Source organism: Balearica regulorum, chromosome 11, assembly GCF_011004875.1.
Source record: "Balearica regulorum gibbericeps isolate bBalReg1 chromosome 11, bBalReg1.pri, whole genome shotgun sequence".
Classification (NCBI taxonomy): Eukaryota; Metazoa; Chordata; class Aves; order Gruiformes; family Gruidae; genus Balearica; species Balearica regulorum.
Genome location: NC_046194.1, coordinates 15,020,699 through 15,033,814, shown reverse-complemented (window position 1 = coordinate 15,033,814; position 13,116 = coordinate 15,020,699).

Below are 13,116 nucleotides of genomic sequence, written 5' to 3'. Positions count from 1 at the left end.
TTTCCTGATCAACAGCTTCTCCCACTGCCATCTCTTTTTCCTTTATCTCCTCAGGACTCACATCCCTTCTTCTCACCCACACCAGCAAAAGGCTGAAGCTTCCGGTCAGCCCGTGGGGATGGTTAGTGGCCAGCTGGGCATTAATTTGTTGGTATAAGGAGGTGTCGTTAGCACCAGGAGCCCTCCCTGGCTGGGTGTATTTAAGGAGCTGTTGCGGCAGTTCTAGACTGCCTGATAACCTCATTGTCACCTCCCTAGGTGGCTGTAGTAAAAGTGCAGAGATTTTCTTTAGAAGGGCAAGAACCTGCAATATAATTAAATATGTCAAGTCAGTTCTGATCCAGTGTATGGAGACTCCAGGGTAATTTGCTTCCCTTTATAAACCTGAACTTGATCTGCTTAATTTCTTTCTAGATGAACCTGAACGCTGGCTTTCAATTCTCAGGGCCTCTTATTTATTATTTTTTAGACAGTTCATCCCTCCAGACACAAATCATAATTACCAGAGACCACAGGGAAAGAGCCCAAATTCAAATGAATACATATATACATATGTGTGTGTGCATGTGTATATTAAGCTGCTGCCTGTCAAAGGCAGTTTAATGAAGCTGGAGGGAAGCTTTTAAATAAAGTCATGGAGAATGTCAAGCTATGTGAAGCAACCTAGTTAAACACAGAAAAACCTGTCCTCCCTTTCGTTTGTCTCCTGATTTACGTCACGCTGAAATAAATGATAATAACACAAGGTTATTAGAGTTTTCTATGATATAAATACGAAGTGTATGCATTTAGAAATCTTAAGACTATAAAACACAGATGGAAGCACACCATCCGTAAGTTCCAAACCATCTCATTTAAAACACATGCAAAGCACACAAAAAAGAGAGAGCATGAGAAATAAAGATTGAAGTCTCAGAACCCTTCCTGAAGCACAAATTTTCTCTGAGAGCAATATTAGCACAAAATCGTTTGAAGGCAGAGACTGGCTGGTGTACAGAAATGCCAAGATCATGTTTAATTTTCATCAGAGCTTAAGCGAAACCTCCTGCACATATATTAGTTTTACAGCTGTAAAAAGGCATAGCCCCAGCAGGGCACGGAAACACGCTGCGAAGGAGCATGAACCATCTCCAGAAGCCATTGCCCACCCCGCTCCGATGCTGGGCTGCGTGGCAGAGGAGAGCTCTGGTGCAGCGTAAGAGCCGTGCGAGGAAGCATCGCTGGGGTGGGGTGGCCACCTACGTCCTGCGTGTGTTTCTTTTCTCGCCCACTTCGTGTGCCCGCACACGCGGGCCGCTGGGGTTGCCCCATGGGCAGGATGTCTGTGCGGCCAGGGTAGTTTCCTACTGCCTAACCGTTTTCCTCACTTTCTGGGGTGGGAAATCTTTGTAGAAAACTACTCTGAACATACCCGCAGAACATAAATTTCCAGGAAAGTGGCAATGCTGATAGTAGTTCTGCCTTTTCTCAACCTCTTTTGCAGCGAAGCATTCTGATAGTGAATATATTTGATTATAAATAATAATAAACTTTACAGAAAGGAAATGAATATTTTTATACATCTCGGTTCAACAGACTCCAGTTTAATTCTAAGCCCTTCATTTGAGAAATCAGTTGTGAGGTTGATTATATGTCAAAATATCCAAGCCAATGAAGTTATGTTGATGCTATTTCAAGAACAAGTAGAAAGTGTAATTTAAAGAGATAAGACCAGCGAAGAACAGAGCATTTGAATATTTTCTTCTACAGGTGACTAAAGATCTAATTACTGTTAGTAAAAGCAAACCCTTTGTGTCAGAAAGAGTGCTTACTTCAGCGGCTGCAGATTAAAACACTCTAGTTAGTCCTTTTTATGCTCAGGAAAAAAATTAGCCCATAAATTCTTTCATACTTTCAGTGAAGATATTTTTGGAACTGCAATAAATTTCTCATTACATATAATACACTGCTGTCTGATTTTTTTTTTTTTTTTATTTTTACCTTAAAATTATGTCCAAATGGGACAGTCCAATTATGTCAGATTTAATGTTCTAATGTAATCCTGTGTGATTACAAGAAAGGTCTCAGGTTATTTAACAAGTGATGCTTTGGATTTATTACAAAAGCGATATTGGACGTATAGGAGGTGTGGGGAGCCAATTAAACCTTCCTGGCCATCATCTGCTTGGCAGTGTCCTCTTGCCACTAACTTGCCACCTTGCCTACAGAAATAACCAACTTGCTGTGCAGTGGCTGGGAAAGCGGAGTTTAGTTCAGGGCTGTATCCTTTAGGCGAGCAGAAGAGGAAGACAAAAGAAAGAATTCAGTTGTTTCCATTACTGACCTTGTCAAAACGACCACCCTGTGGAAACAGCCTCCATGTCTGAGGTACCCCAAAGAGTCAATGCCAGGGACAGACTGTGCCCTAGGAAATATGTAAGTGAATAAATCCTAAAGGCCAGAGAAGCGAATTCAGCATGTACTCTGTCACCTGAACCAGGTTCCCTCCCTTTTGTACAAAACGGATGCGAAAGGCGAAATTATGCCCCCGTCCGTTCTCGCTGTTTCAACGCGTCCGTGTGAGAACCCAGTGTAAGGCAGGGCAGAATTCAGCCTGCGAGGGCATTGCAGCTGGTGAGGTTGTGTGAGGAAGGCTGACCCTGGCTGGGCTGCCACAGCTCAGATAGAAGGCTACTATAGCTGGCAATTAGAAAAGCTAACTTTTAATTGCAAATGAAGCAGATTTGTTCAGTGGTGGACATAGAACCTTGTGATGGCTCTGTCACAGCTTCATTCTCAGGAGCAAAACTTGCACTTGAAAATGGATTTATTGGAATTTTTATAGCTGTACTTCTGGTCATGAGATATTGATTTTACAGCTAGATATAGATGAGTTAAAATAAAGGGGAAAAAAATCCTAAGCTTTATCTCAGTGACCAAAGTGGTGTCTGCTATAGAAGACTTTTGTTCATATAGGCACGCTGGTATTGCTCACTCCTGGCACAGCAATCTTTGTGTAGCCAGGCCATACAAGGAAAGTTTTGTATCGCCCCAGTAAAGCCACTTGCAGAAGTAGACCAGGCTTCCTAGGAGAAGTGCAATTTTAGCAGAATAATTCTGTTTATATAGCAGCTTTCACTGGTGCAATTATGATGACTAGATATTACACTCCTCTTTCTCTGCACCTGAGAGGATTCATTCCCGTGCCAAGAAAACCTACAGACCAGGCCAGAAGCAAAAGTTGAGTTAATTAGAATACAGATAAGCTCTTTATGACTTACCTCTGTTTTGCCATTCTTATTACACAAGCAAAATGAAAGTCATCTCATTATGCTAGAAACTGTACCAGCACTCCGCTTTCTGCTACTGGTTTCTAGCTGGAAACCAGCTCCAGTGATGGATGTAGTGAAGAATTGGCAGGTACAGACAAGGAGAGATCAAGGGAGCAGCCAATCATCAAAGGAAATATGATAATCTCTGGATCTCTTGCTGTATCCAAATCATTCAAACATTGCAACCGGCAACAGTATCACGTGAAAACCCTCATTCTGCCTCACCGTGCATTGCAACCATTTATATATTCCCCTTCAGCCCTCAGAAATCTTATGCTTGTGTTATTTCTTTATTGCTTGTTTGTTTTTCTCTCCTTCACTGCAGACTAGCTCTGCTGGTCCCACTGTCTGGCTGTATTAGCACTCACCAAGTATAAAGCAGAGCGTGCGATACACTTTTTCAGGGCATTCGAGCATGAACTATTTTTCACTCTGGATTCCCTCTACCCTGTTTTGCTCCATCACTTTTCCCAGTGCAGCGATCAACCCGTTCTCCAATCAGCTTTACAACCTCACCAACAATACTGCTCCATAGATCAGCCCAGGTTGCTGCAGGATCGTGATGATTTTATGCCTCCAGCCTGCCACTTCACGCTGCCCCTAACTACCCGACGAGTGGAAGTCCCAAGGTTGTTTGTAAACTGGTATGTCTAGTACAGCCAGCAGGCTGGCCTGGGCTGTAAATTTGATGTATTTCATACTTAAGTAGGAGTGTCAACTGTTAAATCCATTCCTTGCTAAAAATAAAAGCTACATAATAAGCCTGATACTGTAGATCACTTTAAACCAGATACTGTAATCCCCACTTGAGACAGATACATGACCTATTAAATTAAACATAGATTCCCTCAAATTGCATGCAGAACCTCTCTCAAATCAGACTGACTCCATTACTTTACCCTGTAAATAGAAATATTGAACTTCTGTATATATTCAGACATGATGTATATAGTCACTTATCAGCTTTTATATATGCACGCTGTATTACCAGAGGTGTGCCTTGAAACAAAAACAATGCTGACATTTTCAAACTGAAATACCTGATACCATCTTCCTAAATATGTGGTTAATTTTGGTAACAAAATAGGTCTTTGTTTTCTGAATAGGTGACATCTATGGCAGGGGAGGGAAAAAAAAAGCCTTATTAAGGTGCTGATAAATTATTTTGGGGACCTGCATTTGAAAAAAGGTCCTAACAACTGGGAAAAAAACCCAGAGCTGAGAACCTTGGGAATGCCCTGATATTTGAATAATTCCACTGAGATTGAGATTTTTTCTGGGTAAACACACATTTCTGTAGAATTTGCAGCTCAATAAACTCTGTTGTTGTAGTAGTTGCATTTTACAACTTTCTAGCTGTCTTCACTCTGGCACCAAAGGGTAGCTCTGCGATTTGTGCAAGGGAAATGTTGAGAAAGCACTAAGATGACACCAGGAAAGAATATAGCCCTGTGACCTGGTCTGGAGAGAGGTTTTGATCACACCAAGACTTCATCTTCATCTTTTCATGGTTCCTGAGATGGACAGAAGAATGAGTACTGTTTTCATGTGGATGACTGCAGAATGAAAGAAACAGGTAATGCATATTTTATGCCTGTGTGGCACCTACTTAGTGCGCTTTACCACTTACTGAGCATGGGCTGGACATTGCATTATATCATTATGTACAGGGTTAAACCAGATTACTGCTGAGTACCCACACCCAGCGTTTCACAGCTGCTCTCGCTTTGGCACACAATCAGGGCTTTCTTCCAACATAGCTCAGCAAAACTGCTACCTCTGTGTCTTGCAGCAACTCTCATTTATTTATTCAGATTTATCACCACACCTATCAAGCTCTTCACTTTTACATTTTATTTATTTTATTTTTTTTACTTCCCAAACTTTATCACTTCAGCTGTTTTTCTGAGGGCTCGCTACAAAACTGGGGCTTTTTCTACTCTTTCAGAGTGCTGGAGCAGCTTTGATATTCCCACATAAAGCTCCAAATTGGGAATGTCAAATGGGATCAAATGCATCTGAAAAACAACCAGCCAGTTGACCAAATAAATGAATAAGCAAAAAACTAAGCAGGTTATGTGAGGCCACAATCCAGGTGGATGGAACAAATAATGCTTGCAGTTCTAGAACGAGGATAAATCAAGATGATGCAGTCTGTAGCAATATTACAGGGGTAGTATTTTCCCACGCACTGAAATGAAGTTCTCTTGAGCAATTCCTGCAGTGGATGAGTCACTGTCTGTCTTGGATGGTTTATTCAGAATTATTTCTGTTCAGCAAGAATGGAGGAGAAATCTTATTCTCCCCTGTATGAGCCCTTATATTTGCCAGTACCGTGCTCATGCAATTCAGCGTTTCCCTCCACAGGCACACTCAAGCTATAGTAAGGTGTCTCTCAATAAGTCTATGGTTTTCCAAACAGCATATCCATGTTTGGAAGCATGGAAGCTGAATATACTTTATTTTTTTTCAGGAAGATCTGCTCCTGAGCTGTGTGGTGCGCATCAGGCACCGAGGCTATAAAGGCAGTAGTAATAGTTCTGTGAATGGGGAACGCCAGCTGATGGCAGCGGGAAGCGTGATGCCTTTCTCAGAGGTCACAGCGTTGGAGAGTAGATGTGACTGGGAAGAGCTGAAGCCATTCTTCTATGCGAAAGTGTGAAGCTAGCCTATATATTGGTGAAGCCACTTCAGGGATATGCTTCAGCAATAAGACATGACAAGCTGTGAATTACAGTGCATTAATTCAAGCCTAGCATATTGTCAAGTATGGGGCCAAAGGGCTAAGAGCCATCCATACAACTAGGTGTGAATTAATTCACACTAGTTCACACACTGAAGTGTCTTATTGTGATAATAGATTTAATACTCCTAAAATGTTATTTTAAAATATCTATATATTATTAATTAAGATATAAGACTTATGCCTCCTGAACACTGAATTATATCTCAATGAAACCATTGCTCAAAATTCTTATTAACCCAGAAGGTCACTCAATTTCTCCTGCCCATTTTGTAATAATAAATAGTATAAACTGTTCAGACCATTCCATCTCTTTGTTACAGGAACTATCACCATCAAAAGGGAAATCCCTCTTCCTGTATGTAAAATTAAAGCTCAAGTATGTGGTTGGATAAATGTTTCCTGCACGTAGGTGTTCAGCCATACATTTCTGGATTTCTCTTTGATAAGTAAGTGCTGGCTACCGCTGAGTGATTATGTGCAAAAACCGTACCAGGAAGAAAGGTGCTTGTACACAAGCTCTAATCAATGAACTTTGCTACCCGTCAATTCATATTTCCAAAGTGCTTGTATTGAAATGAAAGTCATTATGGATGTGCAATTAGTAAGAAAAATACATTGGGCTTTTGTCTCTTGCCAGTGGAGGTCAAGGCACTCTAATTTTAATAGAGTGTCATCCAGAGAAGAGGTAAAAAACAGCTTGGGTGGAGCCCAGCCCTGAGGAAGGTCTATCAAAGCTGATGGGAATTGCCCAGAGTGGGTCAAACTCATTCACTTCTACCAGGAACGAGTTTGGTCCCCTGGGAACAGTTAAATATTAAATCCATTTCTGGTTTTTGTTTTGTTTTTAACCGAGTCTTGGGCTTCTGAGCTGTTTATAAGAGAAAATGATACAGTAAATTATGTAAGATAAATGATACAGTCTGGCAGTGTGAGAAATCTACTATTCCTAACTAATTCTAATTTTTTAAGCTACTGTATGTCATAGCTAAAGCGGCACATGCTATCACTAAGCTGTCTTTGAGATTTACTACTTGTGTTAGTGTTTCATCTCTGGTTTGTTTAAAATGTTTGGGGGGCTTGAGTCTACGGTGCTGCGTTGACGCTGTGAGCTGCATGTAAAAGGCTGAAAATGCCCTTCTGCAGCTGGGCGGCTGAGCGGAGAGGTCTGCTGCGGAGGCAAATTGAAGTAAATGACCAACAGTCATTCAAATGTTTCTGAATCAAAAGACAGCTCTATCAAGGGGTGACACCGGAAGGCCATGGCATGGGTGAAGACAAGCTTTTGTGGACCCGAAGGGAGCAGAAGCAGTCGGATCTGAGGCTTAGCACAAAGGCAGCCATGGGAATACGCGCCCCCCGCGCACTGGCTAAGCAGACCTGTCTCCTCTTAAGACAGAAGGCTTCCAAGTAAAGGTTTTTACATTTTATTGATCTTTGTCTTTTATCTTCCTCTGCAGCAAACCTTTCCAACAGCACAAACATTTTATTAGACAGTTACACCGTTGTAATGCTGTATGTTCCTTACGGAGCACACCTTTTCTATGCCATGCCATTTTTGCCTTGCAAAGCAAGTTAATAAATTATATAGTTATGAGCTTTGATTGCATCACGTTCAAACTGGTCTCTCTGAGAGGCCGTGTTACCCAAGATACTAGCAGCGAGCGCTGCTCTGACCTCATTTACTGGGCAAGCAGGAGCGCTGCCAAGCTGCAGACCCTGGAGCATAGTGAAACCATTGTCTCCTTCCAGGACAAGCCATGGAGCCTGAACCGCAGGAGCGTAACCTTGGATGTCCGTTAGTATTACAGGCTGTGTTACATGGGTAAGCAGTGAAAGGAGACAGTATCTAAGCATCTGGGAGAAAAGTCTATGACAGGTTTATTTGATATTTTTACTGGAGACCATACAATTACTGGAATACCTGGATTTATTTGAATGGAAGTATTATAGAAATATTCTCTCCAGTGGTTTCCTGCATGGAGAGGAAATTTCATTTTGCAGCCAAAATTTTGTCAGAGGGTCACAACCTCTTTCTCAATGCTGAAAAACTGTTGGAACTCACCCTCTAATAAAATGAAAGTCTTCCAAAGAGATTAACCTCCCTCATCCCATGACGGAGGGTCCCTCCGCCCCGCACGCTGCCCGGGGCCCGGGTGTGAGCGGGCCAGGCCGGCATGGCATGCCGGGGTGCTTTCTCATCAAAACCCTGCCAAGGGCGGCATCCTCACCAGGACCTGCTCTGGGGCTCAATGTTTGGCAAGACAGGCAAAAAGGGGAAATACAAACACAAAATGTATGTTAACCCTGTTTCTGAAGGCAGCAAACCCCTGGTGAGGGAGTGTCACCCTGACTCCTGTGCAGGCAGGCACCGGAGATTTCAGAAAAAAGAGCCTCACACCTATGGCTGAGAAAAAGGGGTACACGATCTTGACTTGTACAAAATCTATCCGGGGTTTGTTTTCTCACAGAATTACTTCTGGTTGCTGTCTTCTGAGTGAAACCTCTTAAACATGCAAATCATGTGGCTAAAACGGGAATTCAGAAGTACTGGTCTGCACACTTTGAAGTGAAACTGAAAATTTAATTTTGGAAATCTTGATGGCCTGGTACAGCCTTGCTCTGCCCTGTTTTCTTTCCATGGAAGCAGCTGTGTGCATAAAAACCACAAGTCAGTGACAGAACAAGCTTGTTGCCCCCCCCCCCCGCCCTTTTTTTTTTCCCAGCATCTGAACTGCCAGACTAGATCAGAGCTAGAGTCCACCTAGTCTGGTTTCCTGTCTCTGATAGCAGCCAGAGCCAGATGACTTGGACAAAAGCACAAGAAATCTTAGTTTTGGCAAAAAGGGAATAATCTAGCCCCCTTGATGGGTTCATCTTAATCTCTAAGAGTGGGAAAGTGTTTGAAACCCTGAGGTATGAGCTTTTACATCCTTTCTACAACTCTCTTAGCATTAATTATCATAACTCTGGCACCTCTAAAAACTTGTTGTAACATTTGGCACTGTGTCGAGAGTAAAGCGTGTTGAAAGAAGAGAACAGGACTTCTAAAAAAGCTGAGGCACTGCTGGGATTATTGACTCAAGGACCTCAGTGAGGGAACATAACACAGGGTCATGTTTCCCAGTAATAACATGGGTGGTTGACTTCCCAGCATAAGGAAAACCTGGAAAAATTGGAACTCATGTTGCTTTGGATAGAGCCCAAGAAGTTACTGGAGATTTACAATTAGATCATGCAGAAACTGTGGGCTGATTTGGTTTCATTTTTTCAAACAGATGTTGGAGAGGTCCCACAAGAGGTGGTGTGGAGGGCGGCTATATTAGTAACTAAAATAAGTGTAGCTAATTCCAATTTAATACTGTATTTTATGCGTTACAATCACTTTCCTAAGTGTAAATACCAAGCATATTAATTATTCCATGGTAATTTTCTAGCCTTATAATTAAGTCGTTTTGCTTCAAAAGAACCTATAGAGTTGTGGCTTGGATTTTCAGCAGGCATTTCTCCTATTGGCAGCAACATAATCTATTCCATTGTCACTGATGAGATCTTCTGACTAAGAGGGAAAGTGACAGTAACATCTATATCAGATCATCTGGAATGGGCCAACTGCACATTGCATTAAAATATGAAGTGGAGAGCAGTCCCTTGGGGCCAAGGTTAACAGTTCCTTTCCATCTGTAATTCCTGGGTGCAGCCTGCAAGCTGTCACACAATGCAAGCATTCGCAGAAGATGCATGAATTACCAAAAGCTGACCACGGCAAGACAAATACAAGCTGTTCTGGGACTATTGGTCAGTGTGGGTTTGTACAATAGAGTTTAATTTTCTTCTGGGATGCTGGAGACTGTCTTGGGCTGGGGGATGGCATGCGGAGTAGTATCTGATAGACGCAGGCTCTTCATCTTATTTGCTGTCTCAGGTTGTCATTTCTGCTTTCCCGTGCTTGGGTACTGATGCTACCAGCGTGGCTTTACCCAATTATCCTTAAGGGAAATTATTTTGTGTGGTGATATCCTTAATTATATCATACAGTACCCAGGAAGCAGGCAGACTATTTTCCCCACTGTCCACTATGAACAAAAACCCAGTACAGTATCACCACCAGCACTAAATACTGTAGTCAGAAATCATATTACTTAGAAAATAATCTCATTTTCTTTTTCCTAAAAAAAAAACCCCAAACAACCCAAACCCAAAAAACCAGAACGAAACCAAAGAATGGTTTTGATGTTCTCTGCTGTTTATTCTGTAAATACTGGAGGACAAAGAGAGCCCTAACAGGGAAAAGTTCAGCTGGACAACCAGCCCCTCGCAGAGCTCCCTCTGGATTCCCTGGAAATCTGGCACGCAGAGCACAGACCAAGCCAATCCCACTGCGGCTGACCCTCTCTTCTTGTACAGGCACCTACCAAAAAGAAATTCTCCCCTTGCTTTTGACAAAGCACAAATAAGCTTCTAGAAGTTTTGCAGTGGTATCAATGTCCTCTCTAAAAATAGATCTTCAGCTCTTACTGAGCGTAACATCAGGAAACCATCATCATGTAATAGTTGTTCAACCTGCTGACATGGTGTTTCTCCCATACTCTCGCACTGAAGATTAGCCAACCCTTTCATTCCTCTATTAGTCACCTGTCATATTTAGAAGATAGTAACCAGGAAATAAGCAACCTGGTGACTCTTGTAGCAGTTCGGCATATTCGTACTTCATAGCCTGGCTGTAAACTGTTAAAATTTGTGTTTCTAAAGCAAAGGACTCAGGTGCTCCTGACACATTCTTCCTGTCCCACCTCAGCACGGACAGCTGTGCTACATTGCATCCACTGTCTGAAGGTGATTAAGGGTTGATGCTTAATCAGCCATGGTTCGCTTTTATAAAGTTCAGTGGGAACTGAATGTACTCACAGCCTTGAGGCTGGGGCTCGAAATGGCTGAGCTAACCTTTAGACACCTCTGAAAGTCTGCTCTGATGTGTATTTAGTAAAGTGAAATGAAGACTATAGAATAATCAATCCCTCTATCCTGTGACAGGTCAATTGCTTATTTTAGAACTGTCTTGGCTGGTTGATTATTTAATTTCCTTGAAAGCAAGAAAAATAATCATTGTGAAAGTTGCTAATGCATTCCAGGTGAAATGCAACTAAACTGTTCGTTCCAATATTCACATTAGCCAAAATACGCTCGCAGTTTCGTATTTTGACCCTTTGCTCCTTCCATGTCACAAAATAATTATAAAAATGATTAAATGATTTTAAACTATTGAATTCTAATTTTTAAAATGATTGACTTGACATTTCAATTTATTAGCTTTCAACCTGAATTGAAATTTATTCCACAGTCCTTTTCATAATTTGTTATGCTCCAACTTTGCTGTTTACATGATTGTCATGAAATGAAGAAATCATTAACCAACGCTTTAATTGAATGTCATGCTTTGTATGCAGTGCACTACAATAGGACTCTGTGTGTATTCGCTATAAAACAATCAAAACGTGGAGTTTGACTTTTTTCCCCTCGTCCTCCCAAATTTCAATACATTTTGGGATTTTCATGAAGCTTTTATGTAAAAGCACAGGTTCATGTGCACTTAAATAATGTTGATGGAATCATAAAAGGAAGCTGTAATTATACTGTCAAATTTATTTTATTTCTTCTGTGCATTTCTAGCAATATTTAGAGCTGCTTTGTGTTTCTGCTACCAGATAAACCCAACTTGATTGCAAACTGCGTAAATTAAATAATCAGTTACTTTCCACATGCCATGCCCTTTCACAGCTTCTGAGCTTGCTCATACTGTGGTAAAATCATACCAATTGCCCTTTGGTGCTACTCCCAGGGATGATTTTGGGTGAGTTATATATGCTAAATTGCCATTTCAGGCCCCTATTTCTAAACCGTGCATGCTTTCACCACCACATTTCCCCACACAGCTGTTGAGGAGGAATGTAATGTTCACCTGGGCTTCACCAGGAAAGGGCTCCACCCCCAGCAATGCCTCAGTCTTCCCAGAACTAAATATATTTGTGTTTCTCTCTTCCCTACATCTCCCTGGGGTGCAGAAAGCCGATGTCTCTCTCCGGCTCCCTTGCAGAGGACATCCCATGCCATGCCGGACCATACTATATACCAGTGTTCTCAGGGCAGACCTGAAAGAAATCCAGGCAGCCCACATTTTCTGCCATTTGGACAGAGTAGTGGACAAGATGAGCTCTCAGGATCATCTCTAGACCTATTTTGATGATAAGTATGCACAAGAGTAAAAAACATCCATGAGCAAGGGTGAGCATGACTCCATCAGCATGTTGTTAGACTGATCATCAGTGGAGTGCAGAGACTTGAGCTCTGCTCTTCACTGTCTGTTTTGAGTTTTTTAAGCACTGGCCCTGTATTTCTAACAGGACTGTGCAGCCATCTAATTACACACAAACCAGATTTTTTCAATTAGTATTACTGTCAAGTGTTTTCTTTACCTGTGGATTGAAACAGTTGTGTATTTTTCAGCCCATGACTGCATCTACATTAATGTTCCTGCAGCACAGAGTACAAAGGGTGAGTTATTCAAAAACAGGAGTATGGCCATGGAAAGGATCCAAGCTAATCAAATGGAAGCAATTTCAATTATATAATCAAACAGTTATATTTTAATTATAATTGTTGCCACAGGGCAGCCCAGGATTACTTTGTGTGAACCTCTACTTAAATGTTTATTTCTGAAGAAAAATATTATAAGGCATCTATGGCAATTTCATTATTATTAAGAAACTAAAAAGAATCTATAGTTAGCTAAGGGACCAGTGCAATTACCTACATCATCTTTCAGAACAGTAAAATGTAATAATAAGCCACAATGAGAAACTGGAGCCTTAGAAATGAATCAGATGGCACTAAAAGAGATTCACTGACAGGGAGCTCAGGGCTTACTGAGCTGTTATTTATTACAGGGCTAGATTTTTTTAAGCTACGCTAGTGAAAACAGAGCAACAAAAAATATTGCACCAGAATTAATTGTACAGATTCACTCTTCAAGCAAAAATAGACTATCAGGAACTAGTCTTAAAA